The sequence below is a fragment of the Euwallacea fornicatus genome, chromosome 6 (genome assembly GCF_040115645.1).
Source record: "Euwallacea fornicatus isolate EFF26 chromosome 6, ASM4011564v1, whole genome shotgun sequence".
Taxonomy (NCBI): Eukaryota; Metazoa; Arthropoda; class Insecta; order Coleoptera; family Curculionidae; genus Euwallacea; species Euwallacea fornicatus.
The window spans coordinates 1153528-1168834 of NC_089546.1; the positions used below are offsets into that span (position 1 = coordinate 1153528).

At 32.5% G+C, this 15307-nt stretch overlaps 1 protein-coding gene across 1 annotated transcript in view; it reads left to right on the forward strand.

Moving 5' to 3' along the window:
- LOC136339623 (Krueppel-like factor 13) overlaps nucleotides 1–15307 on the forward strand; it is a 157016-nt gene that overhangs the window by 506 nt on the left and 141203 nt on the right. The window lies entirely within an intron of this gene.

Genomic DNA, 15307 nt, shown 5'->3' on the forward strand with positions numbered 1-15307 from the left:
ATTGCCTTTGCGTATTTCGCGTTATTCTTTCCCGAAATTAAATTTTTTAAATTAACTAATCCATTTAACTTGTCGCAAAGTCATAAAGATTAAAAAAAAATGTGGGCATTTGTTAAAATATCCAGGTCTTTTCGAAAACTGATAACTTCCTGTACTGCTATTACAGAATGTGAAATTTTAACGTTAGTACAATCCATTAGGTGCATTAGGTTATTACGTTGCTAGCAAAATTAGCAGTTGTCCGATGTGAATGTTTGTCATTTGTAATCGAGACCTTCAGCAATATGTTCCATTAAGTTCGGTATTCGCTCAATTTCCCCAGGGGCGGATGTAAGCACTTGAATGATTGGCTGTTTGAACCAGAAATTCTTGCAATAAATCTTCTATTATTTATAGTCATTGAAACAATGGTTCCTTGATAAATGTATTCTTTTCATATAATAGGCAAAATTACTAGCGATGAAAGAAGCAAATACGAAAACAGAAATTAGAGAAAACTCTCTTATTTTGATCCATTTCCGCGTCTTTTTATGAAATATCGCAATACTTTAGATAAAGGAGATGGATTTCGCCTTTGTTGATGTCCTGTAGTTGACGATTTAAAAACGTCCTGGCCCTAATTCATTCTGGAGGAGATATAAATCGTTAAAATAGAAAAAATGAGACATTTTAGAATCCAGTGTTTTTAAAGCTATCAAAGATGCAAGATATTTAACTTTGTGAAGTTTTTAATGATGACAAATGCTATAAGACATGCTTAAGAGATGATCCCTGTACTAAAATCTACTATATTCCATTAAATCATCAAAAATCTTTAATAGGTGGTCAAACAAAATTTATTATTCTAGTCAATATTACGAAGGAAAATACGTACGTATATGTAAGGATTTTTATGCTACTAGTGTTTTGAAAAACATCATAAATACGATATATATAAATTTACAGAAAAGTGGGGGAAGAAGAGGAAATAATCGAAAATAGCAAAAATAGAAACTTGTAGTACCTTTGACACGTGAGCTATAATAACACAAAATAGGGTTACCATGTTACGCTTGGTTATTCCAGGATATATCTAGGGATTAATATGCATGAGAGGAAGAAGATTAACTGAGGGAATTCTCATCAATCAAGTTCTAAATTTAGATTTGCAATAATAATTTCCAACCTTCGAGGATGGCATAGAAAAGCAAGAATTCAGCATATTTTAAGCCAAGATGACAAACTCATAATCTTATAATTATTCGGATGGTTCGATGGTTTTGACGAATTTTGATTTTTACAAATATGTATTTTAAAATCTAATAATAAAATTTGACAATTCGATTTTCAAATCTTAATTTATAATAAAATTTTTGTAAATACAACATTGAGAAGGTTTATAAAAATTAAACACACTTAATGTTGTTTTTTAGTTTTTTGTAAATTTTTTACTCTGGTAACTAAAAGAACCAAGTTGCTCCTAGATGTTTTTTCGCCAATTCGTATACTTGCGAGAGGAATATCCATAATATTTTAAGAAGCGAACAAGCAAAATACTGTAGAAAAATGTCTGGAAAATGTTTGAAATTATGTTACTACGATTAAGCTGTCTAGTACGTATGGTCAAATTGATACAATACTGGACTAACTCCGAAACTTCAAAATACTATGACAACTAATATCTCAATTTCATGGAAGCTCAACTACCCACGGTGGGAATATATGTAATATAATATTAAAAAAGGTTAGAAATTTGTTGAGAACTTTTTGAGAAAATGCAATTATTGGCAATTAAGAGATTAATTATTTTCTAAAGAAAACCATCGAAATGTGGGAAATTTATAAAGAGAATTTTCATTTTGTTCGAGAAAGAAGACAGAGAGTAAGCTGCAGTCACATATTTTGTTCCGTCGGTAAATGTTCAATTATTTGATAAACTAACACAACAATAAGTTGAATAAATTTTAATAGAATAAACTATTATCCACCTGACACAATTCTGGTTAAACTTCAGTTTAGGAATAGGTTCAAAAGTATATAAAAATAAGTGCTGAATAAATTTGCTGTTCATTTCAAAAGAGTCAAAAATACTAAAGAATTTTTCTTAAACATACTCGAAAAGGGGTAATAAGGGAATTGATGTGATTAATCTAGGAGAATTATTATTATTATTGCAATCTCCAACATAGACAAATTCTAAAGGCTGTAGGAAAATACATAGGTAATATCTTTACGTACTCAAAAATGTGTGAAAAATCTAAAAACAATGCGGAAAGTGACACTTTTCCCCACTTCTTAAGAAAATAATTATAATATACTAAGCGAGACCGTCGTTTCCTCTTCGTTCTCCCGTTTTTGTTGTTGGGCTGTTTGAGCAGTAAGAGCAGGGAGTAGTATGAACCAAACGGTATCAAACTTACCCCGCTGACTGACGTGGTTACTTTATAATGTGTGCGGTAAATTGGCGCCTTCAATACTCCCACGAGTATGGTAAAGTGCACATTACCAACCGCAAGAAGAATAAAATAAAAATTTACGTAACTACAACTGCAATTTTGAAAAGGTCGCACATATGACAATTATTGATTTTCGATAACTTTAATATTTCCAATTTCCTTATGTCTAGACCACATAGCAGCGTGAATAAGCTTTATCCAAACATACATATTCTGCTAATAAATGAAACTTCATATGTCAATATTTATGTATCACATGAGTGCATTAAAAAAATAATAATAAGAATATTTCTGTTCGCACTATTAAGTTTCTTGAAGAAAAGAGTTCCTAAAATCACAGTAATCTAAAATCTGATGGCATCTTCTGACTGATTATAAGAAAATAGTGTATTTTTCGCTATTATGCACATAGTTTTAGTAGTGCAAGCAAAAGGCAATTAGGCAATTGATGAGTGTGAAGGAGATAGATGGCGTACCACTCGCGTCGTTGACTCGCAAGCAGTACGCCTTAATCCAGGTGCCGATGTAGTTCTATGTAATTTTGGAGGACGCAAATTACGCGCATATACACAAATTGTAATGCGTTCTTTAAGAATAAATTCTATGATAAGTTTGAATGTAGGCTTACCTCAACCAATACTGCGATAGAAATCGTATTTTTAAAACGTATCAATTAAAAAACAAACCCTTTTTGTAACATCATCTATTCTTGGATTAAGGTGTATTGCTTGCGAGTGAAATGACACGGGCAATACGCAGTCTGTCTCTCTTGCACTTATCAATCTCCTAATTCCCTTTTTCTTGTCCTCACTAAAACTCCATGTGCATAGTAGCGAAAAAGATACTGTACGAGTAAATCTTGGACTCGTTTGCTATATTGTATAATAGTTATTTAAGAAATATGTTTGAACGATCGCGTTTAATATTAGAAACTGCTAATTAATGCAGTTGAGAATATTAACCCTTTACTAATTTATGAATTAGTTCTCAATAGTTTTCACGCTGACTTCAGGTATTGATCATAGTCTTTAAAAAAAGTGGAAAACAGACAGAAAAAACTCAACGATTTATAGTCTGCCTCTGTTTGTTAAGTACTAGTTAAGTGAAACAAGAATACAGTGTTTGTTGATATTATGTGTATTTGACTGCTTATAGTAAAATCGTGTATTGAAATAAGACAATTAAAAAGTTCAGCGTTGAGGTGCAACTGTATCGGAGACATATTCATAACTTCATGAAAATAAGTAATAAGTTTATGGAAAAATCGCGGAAGACCTATAAAGACAATATATAAAAAAAATTAAGCACGAGGTTAAAGTTTTCAGTTTTTCCATAAAAATCTGATGAAGCTAGAACTGTTATGTACAAAACCCAGACCATAAATCCTATAAAGTACCTATTATGTCAACAACAGTTCAGTTTAATAGAACTTCAGGTACCTAATATATGGACCTATCGAGAACTGAACTATCTTGAATAATTTAAGAAGGAAATAAAATAAAAAACATCGCACAGTAAAGCTATAGTAATTTGATCTAATTCAAACATTTCTTTTAAGAACTATTCCTGGAAAATCATTTATATCGAGAATAGCTTAGTAATTTGTTTCGAAATTCTAGGAACAACTAAAAGTGGATATATAGAATATTTCACGTAGAGATTAATTTAAGAGTAGATAGCTGTTCAAGCGATGTGCGTGCCATAAATACGTATTAACTGTGACCATAATTTACAACCACTCTGATATTTAAAATTCTGGATTAATTCCAAATATTCCAATTTTGGAGAAGTGTACCGTTTTGACAAAAAAAAATTGAAAATCTAGAATATTTTATAAAAGATTATTACATCTAAATATTTTGAAGTAAGCTCGAATGGGTCAATATTCGCCCCGTACAAAACTCGGCTTCAGACGCATTCAATATTTATCAAATTAGGTGAATGAGAGAATGGAGTATGAACATTTGAAATAAAAGAGTTGATTCAAACAAACAGGATCTTTGATTTTTTCTCCTCGTTTTTTAGTTGATGTAAAAAAAATAATACTCGACGTGTAAAATAAGAATAAATTCGTAGAAGATTAAACAATCTTGTTCGATGTTTCTTCGCCTCGTGACGGATTGAAACGCTTTCAGCCACAAGTTGTGCTAGGCCAACATTTCTTCATGCTCAGTCATCTAAAAGAAGGCTTATCCAGGTCTCTAGGCAGAATGAGAGGAAGGTGTGGCAGGAAACTATTCTTTCTCAAGATTTTAGAATTCGTTCAACAATGTGAATGATTTTTTCAATTTTAATGTTTATTGTGTGCGCACGTTTGATACTTTTATCGTTGCATAATGCTTAATATATGTGGTAGATGAAGCATGTACCAAATGTATGTTATCGTCATGTATAAACAACTTATTGCTATATTCCATTTAATGCTGTTATTTTGTTATTACTTTATTTTATAATGGAACCTCCGTTTATATCTTTGTCGCTTTTCGAGAGTAATATTATATTTTGATTGAATCTCGTCGGGTTTTTCCTGGGGGAGTTCAAATCAAATTTCTGTAGATATATCGAGACATGCTTTATATACGTAAACATGACATATAAGTTATAAAATATTCATAGAAGAGGGTACGATTTTTTTGCTTTCAATATGTAGTGTATGTGTAGACTACTCGGTTCAGTGGGAATATTGACAGCTTTGTGAAAGTTTTAGGTTTACTTTCGTTCGAGCAAACATGGACAAACATTGTGGACGTCCTGTAAAGATTCTTTTCATTAATCTTCTTCAAGATCAGGTCGAAAATTCTCGAGGTTCATAAATTATTTTATTCGCAATCGGCTGATAGGTAGCTTGTTTTTCGGTCTGATAGTTTTTGCCTGTGATTTGTGGTTTTACCAGCACGTAGAGAATGATGGAGATCGACCTGAATACTGATAAGGCCGCCTTTTATTTTCGTTTGCCACAATACTCGTTCTCGTCCGTTCGTATTTCGCCACAAATTTTTATATAAATATAGCGGAAAATTTATATCAGCGAGTTCCTGATTTCCGTAAAATTGTGCTATTGTTGTTGGGGTTTCTCTATAATGAACAATGCATTTTTCAAATAAGATTTCGACTGCCGAGCGATATTACATTGTCGTCGCATTCAAGTTTGCTTTTAAGTGTTATCCCGCATAACCACCCACGGGGAAATTTGATAACCTTATTGAGGGGTCGAAATTTCTCTTACGTTTCCAGAATCTCATTAAAATCAAGACCGACAGCAGCGACACAAATTCAATTTTCTCAAACTTATTAGATCGACACCGACCTATTTAGTTAAATGCTCCGGAGGTTAACGGGAACACATTCGTCCAAGTGCTACCCCAGCCCCTTCTCATTTAACACACGAGATGAAAATTTAATTCGGCCTTGTTAGGAGAATTTAGAATAAATATGAAGGCGGATTATAATTTAAATTTACGGTAATAGGTTTTCTAGGCACGTAATTTTGCGCTTGGCTGAATTTGACAGGCCAATTTTGCTGTTGGAACTGATAAAAAAACTTATTTTTGAACGTGCTGGCTACCTCTTCCTGTGCAGACTCCAATTTTTATCTTATACATCTACATAATTGAGATTTACGGGGGAAATAATGAGGTTTGCATAGAGGCAAATCACATTTTTGTCTTCAAATACTTAACGCATTCCAAGTTCCTAGAATATTAAACATTAAGGTATATTAATATGGTACGTAGAACACTCAAATATTAATAACGTGCTAATTAATAATTACCCTAATGGGCTATGGCCGCCTTCACAGCAGGTGGACATGATCAAAGACGATGTGGTAAGGGGTGAAGTGCTTTCCTATTAAGTAGGACACCCTTCTAATTTATATGAAGCCTTTATTATTTCTACTATTGCTCTATTGAACTCTAACGAACTATTACCTTTCTAACGGAAATCAGTTCATCAATGATAGTAGTGGAACACAGCACAACATATAACCTGTTGCCTCATCGCTTTTGATAATACGCACTGCCGATTTGAACAAATAAACCTGGACTGATCAGACAACTGAAAAGTCTTTAAGAGAAGAAAGCCTCATGAGTTATAGTGGGAAAGTCTCTTTACTTATTAGCTTCGCATTTCAGAGGCAATTCGCCGAACAACCTTACTGAATCGGTTTTCACACCTTATAAGTAAACGATTATTTTCCTAGATGATCGAGTACAGTATACGTTGAACTGAAAAAGTTTTCAAAAAAGATTTCCTTTTAGTAATTCAATTTAAAATGCCTTAAGTCAGGAAAATAAATCAGGAAAAATATCATATTGCGGCGTAAATGGCTTTATTATACTTAATTTAATGAATGCTGAAAGAGGCTTTGCTTATTCTGGTGCAATAAGACACCCTCGACGGGTGACGTAAAGAAGCTTTATCATATTCAATGCGGCAACGTAACTAGTTATGGTAAAGTCCTCCTTCCTACACCCAGGTGGGTGCGCTAAACTGCATTTAATGCAATCAACTAATATGAATTTTGATTTCTAAGCTTTCAGTATTAAGACATCTAGTTAAAACCATTTTTATTTCTATTAGTGTGGAAATGAAAGTATCTATGAGCTTTGGTGCGAAAGCAATCTAAAAAAATAAAGGCTTAAAAATAATATTTGGACATCCAGGATAAACGAGAAGTAGAAATATTTTATTTTTAGCAGGTTTAAACCAAATAATCATTGGAGAGAGAATTTCATTAATATGATACATATCACTTAATTCTAGCTTTCAAATTTGTAAAAATCATATTTTCTAATAATATATTATCATCAGTCTTTAGACTAATAGAAATGCGCAGAGCTTTTAAAAATTATTACAACATATTTATAACTTTCATAAACCTGATGATCAAACGCACAATTTTATTTTAAGAGGACATTTAATGCATTATTTTCGATGCTAAATTTTTTCACCCTTATCCAGCTAACCCTACTAATTTTTAATTTTCAAATGGAAAGCTACTCATAGTAGAATGTCAAATGAAAGTTTTAAATAAAACATACAATGGTGTACTCAGAGATAAATAGGACTTAATGTTTCCTAAAAAATAAAATTCCTAAATATAAAATAAAGTAACTTATTATTACACCGAACAGAATTGAAATTCTTAGAATAAATGTGGAAATTAGAATCCAATAAGAAATTTGATATCACTTAATCGTTTATGTAATTTACCAGTGTCGTTTCTGTAATTGATTCTAAATATGTTTAAATACTTAGACGTAACCCATCTAAATTTAATAATTTAATAATTTAACTAAAGATCTGGAGATCGTAGCGGCCATTCTATTGCGTCTCTTCTGCCGATCCATCGCCTAAGAAAAATCCCAACAAGATCTTCTCTCACAACCATAACATAATGGGGTGATACGCCATCTTGTTAGAACCAAATATTATTGGTTACTTATTGCTCATTTTCTCAAGAAAAAATTACGACGATCGATGGGACCATTTCGTTTTATAATAAGTGCACATGCTGCATTGTTTAAGTTTCCCTCTATGAGAAATGGACCGATGGACTTGTGGTAGATTATATCCACCCGTAAGGTATGGAGTTTTTGTTTATGTTGTTTAGGCAAAGTGTGCATCTACTGAGGATTGTCTGTAAATTAGTACCGATAATTATGTCGATTAATAGATCCATTTATTCTGTTCTATTATCTAACCTATTATGTTGAATGCTCTTTTCTTGCATCAATTTACAAAATTTCATTGTTTAATCAAAATCTCCAAGCGTCAAATCTTGGGAAAAGGAAATTTTGAGTTGATGAAACGTTCCTAGTTTTAAAAAATTGCCCACTGCATTTGCATATACATTAAATTCTTCGGCAAGTTTGCTGGTAGACTATATGAAGTTTTCATCAATGGATAAAGTAATGTCTAGTGTTTTATCGCCAATAATTGCTATTCGACGTTTTTCACATTTTGGAGTAGCTTTCACATTTTCAGTTTGTTGAAAGTTTTTGTTAATCCGCCGAACTACACTTCTATCAATAGGTCGATCTGAATATTTCTCATTATATAGGAGACATACCTCTTCGTAAGGTCTTTTGCGACCTACGCATTCGAAAAAGATTGAAATTTGAACTCTTTGCTTCTTAGATAAGCGATCCATTTTTTGATATTGTAATTCAGGTAGATGCCTAACAATTAAATTCAACTATTAATGAATTTTACGAAAACCAAAATACTTCGTAGCTCAAAAATTTTTTACATTGGAGATGACTTAGAATTTCTACGTCTTGTTATTATTTGTCACTCTCTTTCAAATTGAAATAAATATGGATTATCTATCTAGGAATCAAAGATTAAAACTATTAATCGTTTTAAGATAAAGACTTTGTGTTATTTTTTATTTAAAGGTAACTACAGATTAAATTTTAATTCTAAGTATACCGCCGTATTTTTTATTGAATTATCTTACCTTTTATATACTACAATGGATTTCTTTTCATTTCAAAATAAAAAATTAGCAAAGGCAGCTGGAAAGGGTTGAAAAAATTAAACGTCGAAAATAATACATCAAATGACTTTTTGCAAATAAAAATGAACGTATTTAAGGATATTTTTTAAATATCGGATTTATGAATATGATAAACGTGTTGCAATGTTTTTCATAAGGACTTTATAGACCATGATTTTTTAATATGCGAACATCACATCAATCATTTAGATATGTTTCTTAATCATATAAATTCGGAAGATTATAATATATAATTTATAATTGAGAATCACTTAAACAAAAAAACATCGGTTCGAAACAATTACTTACTTGACATCAACTCACACAAACCGTTATTTGAGTTGCACCAACCATCTAGTCATGGGAAAAATGAAAATGAACAATGTCTAAATAATATGAAAAGACCAATATGTAATTGGCAAAATTCAAATTGCGAAAAGTTATAATACATTAAAAATGTGTTGCGTAAAAACAATTTTAAACAAACTGTAAAACTGTAAAATCGAAATAAACTTATTATAAAATTATTTATTTCATACACAATAGGTATAATCGGACGATTAGGGAATAAAGTCTAATAAATATTATCTTAAAACAAAAAACACACCATGATAAAACCACAAAACGAAAATAGAAATCTTTCGGAAAGGATCGAATAAAATCATTATTATTAAAACTAACGTATTTTGGAAAAAAATCTTTGGACACTTCAGTTAGTTTTTAAAAAGCAAATTTGTTTAAATATTATTCTTATAGATGACGTCATCGGAAATTTTTTTTAAAGTAACAACCCTTTTTTTTAATTCAAAATTGTAAAGAGCACATGGTTTAAAGTATAAACAGTAAAAAAATTAAGGGATTATATAAGATATTTTTCTCAAAAAATATCATGGAAATGTGCAAACCAATCTTTGTGATTAATATCTGCGGCAACGTACAGAAAAAAGGCCAAAATAACAAACAAATATTCACGACAACAGAGTGTTTGTTGTTAAGTCAAAATCATTTTGCATTTTGTGTGCATAATTGTTTGTATAATACTTACCACTTAAAATTGTTTAAAAATGACCGAGCTAACCGAATGAGAAGGAATTAAAATCCTCTGCATGATCGGATTTGGAAATAAAGTGCGTACTCAAACACAAGCAGCAGAATTATTTAATACAATTCATCCTCACTAGCAAACTATCGGCCAAAGCACAATTTTAAAAATTCAAAAAAGCTTAGAGACTTTGAGTATGTTCGAGATCTATCTAAAACTGGTCGATCATTGATATCGGAAGACGAAAAAAAATTTGTTTTTGATGGCAGTGCAAGTGGGTCCACATTTCACAGTAAACAACGTTTCATCTCTAATAGGATCGCTTCCACTGTGTACAAAATATTAAAAACGAATAAGTACCATCTGTATAAAGTGCAATTAATTCATGAGCTCTCTCAAAAAGATTTCCATCGTTGAAATCAATTTTACGAATAAATGCAAGAACACTGCAATAATGATGAAGCCTTTGCAACAAGAATATTTGTTTCTGATGAAGCTACATTACATACTTTAAATGGGCATGTCAACAGGCAAAACTGTTGTTATTAGGCTTTTAATAATCCCCATTGGTGGTGGATTTTCACAGCCAACACCCTCAAAAAGTGAAAGTTTGGTGTGTCATAAGAGGCGATAGAATTCAGTGTTCTTATTTTTTTAACGGTGCTTTAACTGGAGAACGATATTTAAGTGTTCTTCGACTGGACTTAGTACTAGTCCAAGTTACTTTATATTCCGGTCCAGAGGAACTCAATTTGCCAAATACAAATTTACTATTTCAACAAGATGGAGCGCCTCCCCATTATACAGCACTTGTGCTAGCATACTTAAACAAATATTTCCCAAATCGTTGGATAGGGTAAAGAGGAGCTATAGAGTGACCGGTTCGTTTACCTGACCTGACGCCCTTCGATTATTTTTTTGTAGGGATATTTAAGTAGCAAAGTGTATTCCACTAAGCACTTAAATTTTGACGACTTAAAAAGACGAATTCGTGAAGAAATACGGCCTAGAACTCTACACGTCATTGACAGTGTTCAAAAGGGATTTATTTACCGTGTTGATTATTGTCAGGTAGCGAATATACCTCGTTTTAAATATTGTATTTGATAATTTGTTTATTTTTTTAATAAATTTTCTAAAATTAAATTAATGTTTTTTTTAAATATCTTATGTAACCGTTAATTTTTCTACGGTTGATACTTAAAAAAATATGCCCTTTAATATTTTGAATAAAAAAACGAGGATTGTCATTTGAAAAAATGGCTGGTGATGTCATATCTCGTCGTCATCAATACGACTAATATTTAATAAAATAATTTTTTGAAAATTAAATCAACGCGTTCAAGGATTTTTTCGAAAACATGTTATTTTCAATATTGATGAATTTATTCCATACTTTACGAAAGCACTGTATGTAAAATTCTTTGGGAATGTGTGATGTCGGCACACTTTTGATGATAGTCACAGTACTAAATGGCACAATGAGAGTATCATTACTTCGCAACGATTATCAAAGAAGCGTGAAATCAAAGAAGGTCCACATATTCTAATTAACAAAAACCGATGTGCGGGCGCTTGTTTGATAAGCAAACACACAAAAGAGAAATATACACTAATTAATACCACTTAGAATAAAGACCAACGCAGATAATGAAGCATTAAATAAGATAGGTTAGATTAAACACCAATTGCTTTTTTCAAAACAACCAAAAATTGAGCCGTTGGAAGGAAACATATACTTCTGTATACTTCAGTTCTATTAATTTTACATTTTCATTATTGTAACAATTTTATCCTGGGTTCTGAAAGGTATAACAAATTTGTCATTGATACGTTAAAAAGGGTTTTCATTCGAGCTTCTCGTAAAGGACGAATATTATTTTCAGTTAGTTTAAAATTAGAAAGTAATTTCATCTTTCCAACAATTCATAATTGTACCTGATACGTTTTTCCCAAATAAAATGAAAGAAAAAATGTGCCGCGCAACTCAAACCTATACAATATACAATATACAGGGTGTCCAGAAATAACATTGAAATATTTTAGGAGGTGATTTTAGAGGTTAAAATAATAAAAAAAGTTATTATAAACATGCCCTCAAAAATTTTTCTTAAAAGGGTTAAACCCCTTTGAATGAAAACTTCTGAAGAATTTTTCAAATATTTTCAAAACAGTTTGTGTTAAAATTATGAAATTCGGTATACTTTGATAAAATGGAATGAGAAAACTTTCTTTGTTTTAATAATTACAAATTTTAGTCAGGGGCGTCACATATTGGGGGTTTTCTACGTAAATCTTGCCTTAACTTTTTGTTTGCGACAATTTTTTATTTTTGAAATCAAATTACTGACTCGCAAATATTTTCTAGTAAAAAAGGTCCTCTTATTTCGTCTCGTTAGGATAGACCGTTTTTCAGAAAAATGGATTATTATAAATCGATTCGCGATTACAGGGACATAGAAATGTATCTTAATAAACATAGCAGGCATCCTTGTAATAGAAATATTTTTTATTAACCAGAAATTAGAAGACAAATATTAGTAATTATTACTCATAACAAATGTCGAAAATGGCCTCTGTTTATTTCAATACATCTTCTTATTCTTTTCTTCACAGAAAATTGTACCCTAATCGATCCCTGTAATCACGCATCGATTTATAAAAATCCATTTTTCTGCAAAACGGTCTATCCTAACGAGATGTAATGAGAGGACCCTTTTTACTGAAAATTATTTGCGAATCAGTAATTTTATATAAAAAATACAGAATTGTCATAAACAAAAAAATTTAATGCAAGATTTACGTAGGAGACCCCCTGTATGTGATGACCCTGACTAAAATTAGCAATTATTAACACAAAGAGAGTTTTTCCATCCAAACTTATTAACATATACCGAATTTTTTAATTTTAACACAAGCCTTTTCGAAAATATTGCGAAAAAAACATCTTCAGAGGTCCTCCTTTAAGAGGTTCTAGCCCTTTTAAGAAGCATTTTTTGGGGTATGTTTATAAGAACTTTTTTTTTTATTTTAACCTCTAGAATCACCTCCTAAAATATTTCAACGTTATTTTCGGACACCCTGTATTTAGTACATATTTTCATTTCAACTAAAGGAATGAAATCCTAATAAAACAAAAAAAAATGCAGAACCGCCAAAATAATTACGTAGTACTTTATGCGATCGTCAAACACTATATGCATGAATTCTCGCCTAGCGACACTCAAGCGAACATTCTCTAAAAAAATGCCTCCATTACCGAACCTTCTTAGTAAGCTCATTATTCCTCTATAGAAATACACTGACTTTCAAAAAAACCGCAACACTAAGAAGAACGCATTGTATGTATTTGAAATTTTGGTATGATTTTAGACTTGTAAAGAGAAAAAAATGATAAAAATTTCAAGTTCGTATTTTAATACGATATGAAGTTTTTCTTTACTTCTTTATCTGTGACGATCGTTCTTTTTGCAAGTTTTTTTACAGGCGGATAGCGATAAAGGTATTATTGTTAGTACCATATTAAATGTGTGGTAGTGCAAAATGCAGTTTATCGGCAGTTAACTCCCTTTGAAAGGGGAAGAATTGTTGGTATGCATGAGGCAGGTTTACCTTTCCGCGAAATTGCACGTAGATTGGATCGAAACGCATCAACAGTGCTAAGAGCTTGGAGAGATTGGTCTAACGAAGGGTCAGTAAATCGTCATCGTGGTAGTGGCCGTCCAAGAATGACGAACCAACGCGAAGACCGGCGACTTCGTCGTTCAGCGACAGGCGCCCCGTTTGAAACAATTCCATCTCTTGGTGCTAACTGGGTAGTCACCCTAAATCGAAGGGTCTCCCTTGGTACAATGTATCGCAGAATTCGAAGTTTTGGACTAAATTCATATCGTCCTATGCGTCGGCTTCCATTATCACGAAACCACAGGTTGGCCCGACTGGAGTGGTGTCGTCTGAGAGAGCAATGGGTGGATGAGTGGAGAAGAATCGTGTTCAGTGATGAGAGCCGATTTTGTTTATGGCGATCTGATGGACGGTTACGTGTTGGAAGGCGCAGAGGAGAGCGATTAAATTTTGACTTTTTGGAATGGCGTCATTCTGGTTTAACACCAGGTGTCATGGTTTGGGGTGCCATCCAGTATGGTAGTCGGTCTTCTCTTATTTTCATTTATGATGAATTAAACGCCCAGAGGTACATTAATAGTGTCTTAGAACAGGTTCTTGTAACATACATGCACGACCATCCTGGAAGCACATTTCAACAGGGTAATGCGCGACCACATGTAGCCAACGATACTTTGAGGTACTTGGAAGCTGAAAATTTGGATACTTTGCCTTGGCCAGCTCGTTCTCCAGATTTGTCCCCATTAGAGCATGTATGGGATATAATGGGTCGGAGACTTCAACGTTTATATCGCCCTTCAGAGACCATAGATGAACTCCGCGAGCAGGTACAGGTTGCCTGGGATACAATACCACAGGAAGATATTGACAATTTAATTTTAAGCACGCCACGTCGCTTACAGGAATGTACATATTAATTTAAGAGGAGATACCACCCATTATTAAATTATTATTAAAATTTTTTCACTTATTCACAATAATTTTCTTTTGATATTTTGATTGTTTTTATCTGTTACCCGACCCAACGTAATGCCAGAATTTCAAACGTGTACGATGTGTTATTTTTGGTGTTGTAGTTTTTTTGAGAGTCAGTGTATAAAATAAAATGTGATGAGACAAACAACTGTGAAAAAATATCCTAACATTCGTACCTTAGCCATATGCACACCGACAATGGATAACAATGAAAGAGGTGTGCTTTAATCGGATCGTAAACTATAACAGCCATGTTTGATGTACTTTTCCTGGATGAACGAAATACCCACAAAGAGATATACTCTACTGCAATACGTCCACTATCTCAGCGAACACAAAGCCTTAAAAGATTTCGCGTTAAAAATGTGACGACAATAAAGTAACGAGGGTTTATGTATCATTGCCGACATCTGGCCGTGGGCATTGTACGTATGTAAACCGTCTACAAAAGGCAAGCACGAAGATTTTTATCAAAAAGGAGGAGGAAGATATAAAAGAGAAGCCTTTGTAGCGACGGACAAAATGATATATTTTGTGCGAGTGTAGTATACTCGAAAATAGGCATTTCAGGATGATATCTACTCGTATATTTTCCTTGATATTGCCTTAGTTTTCTTTGTGTTTGTCGGTGATACCACATAACGTAAACTTTTGGGAAACAACGGGCAAAAGCCTGTTCAGAGGGGACAATTTTTTACACCTGTCCGTGTATCCACCGTTCGCAGAAAG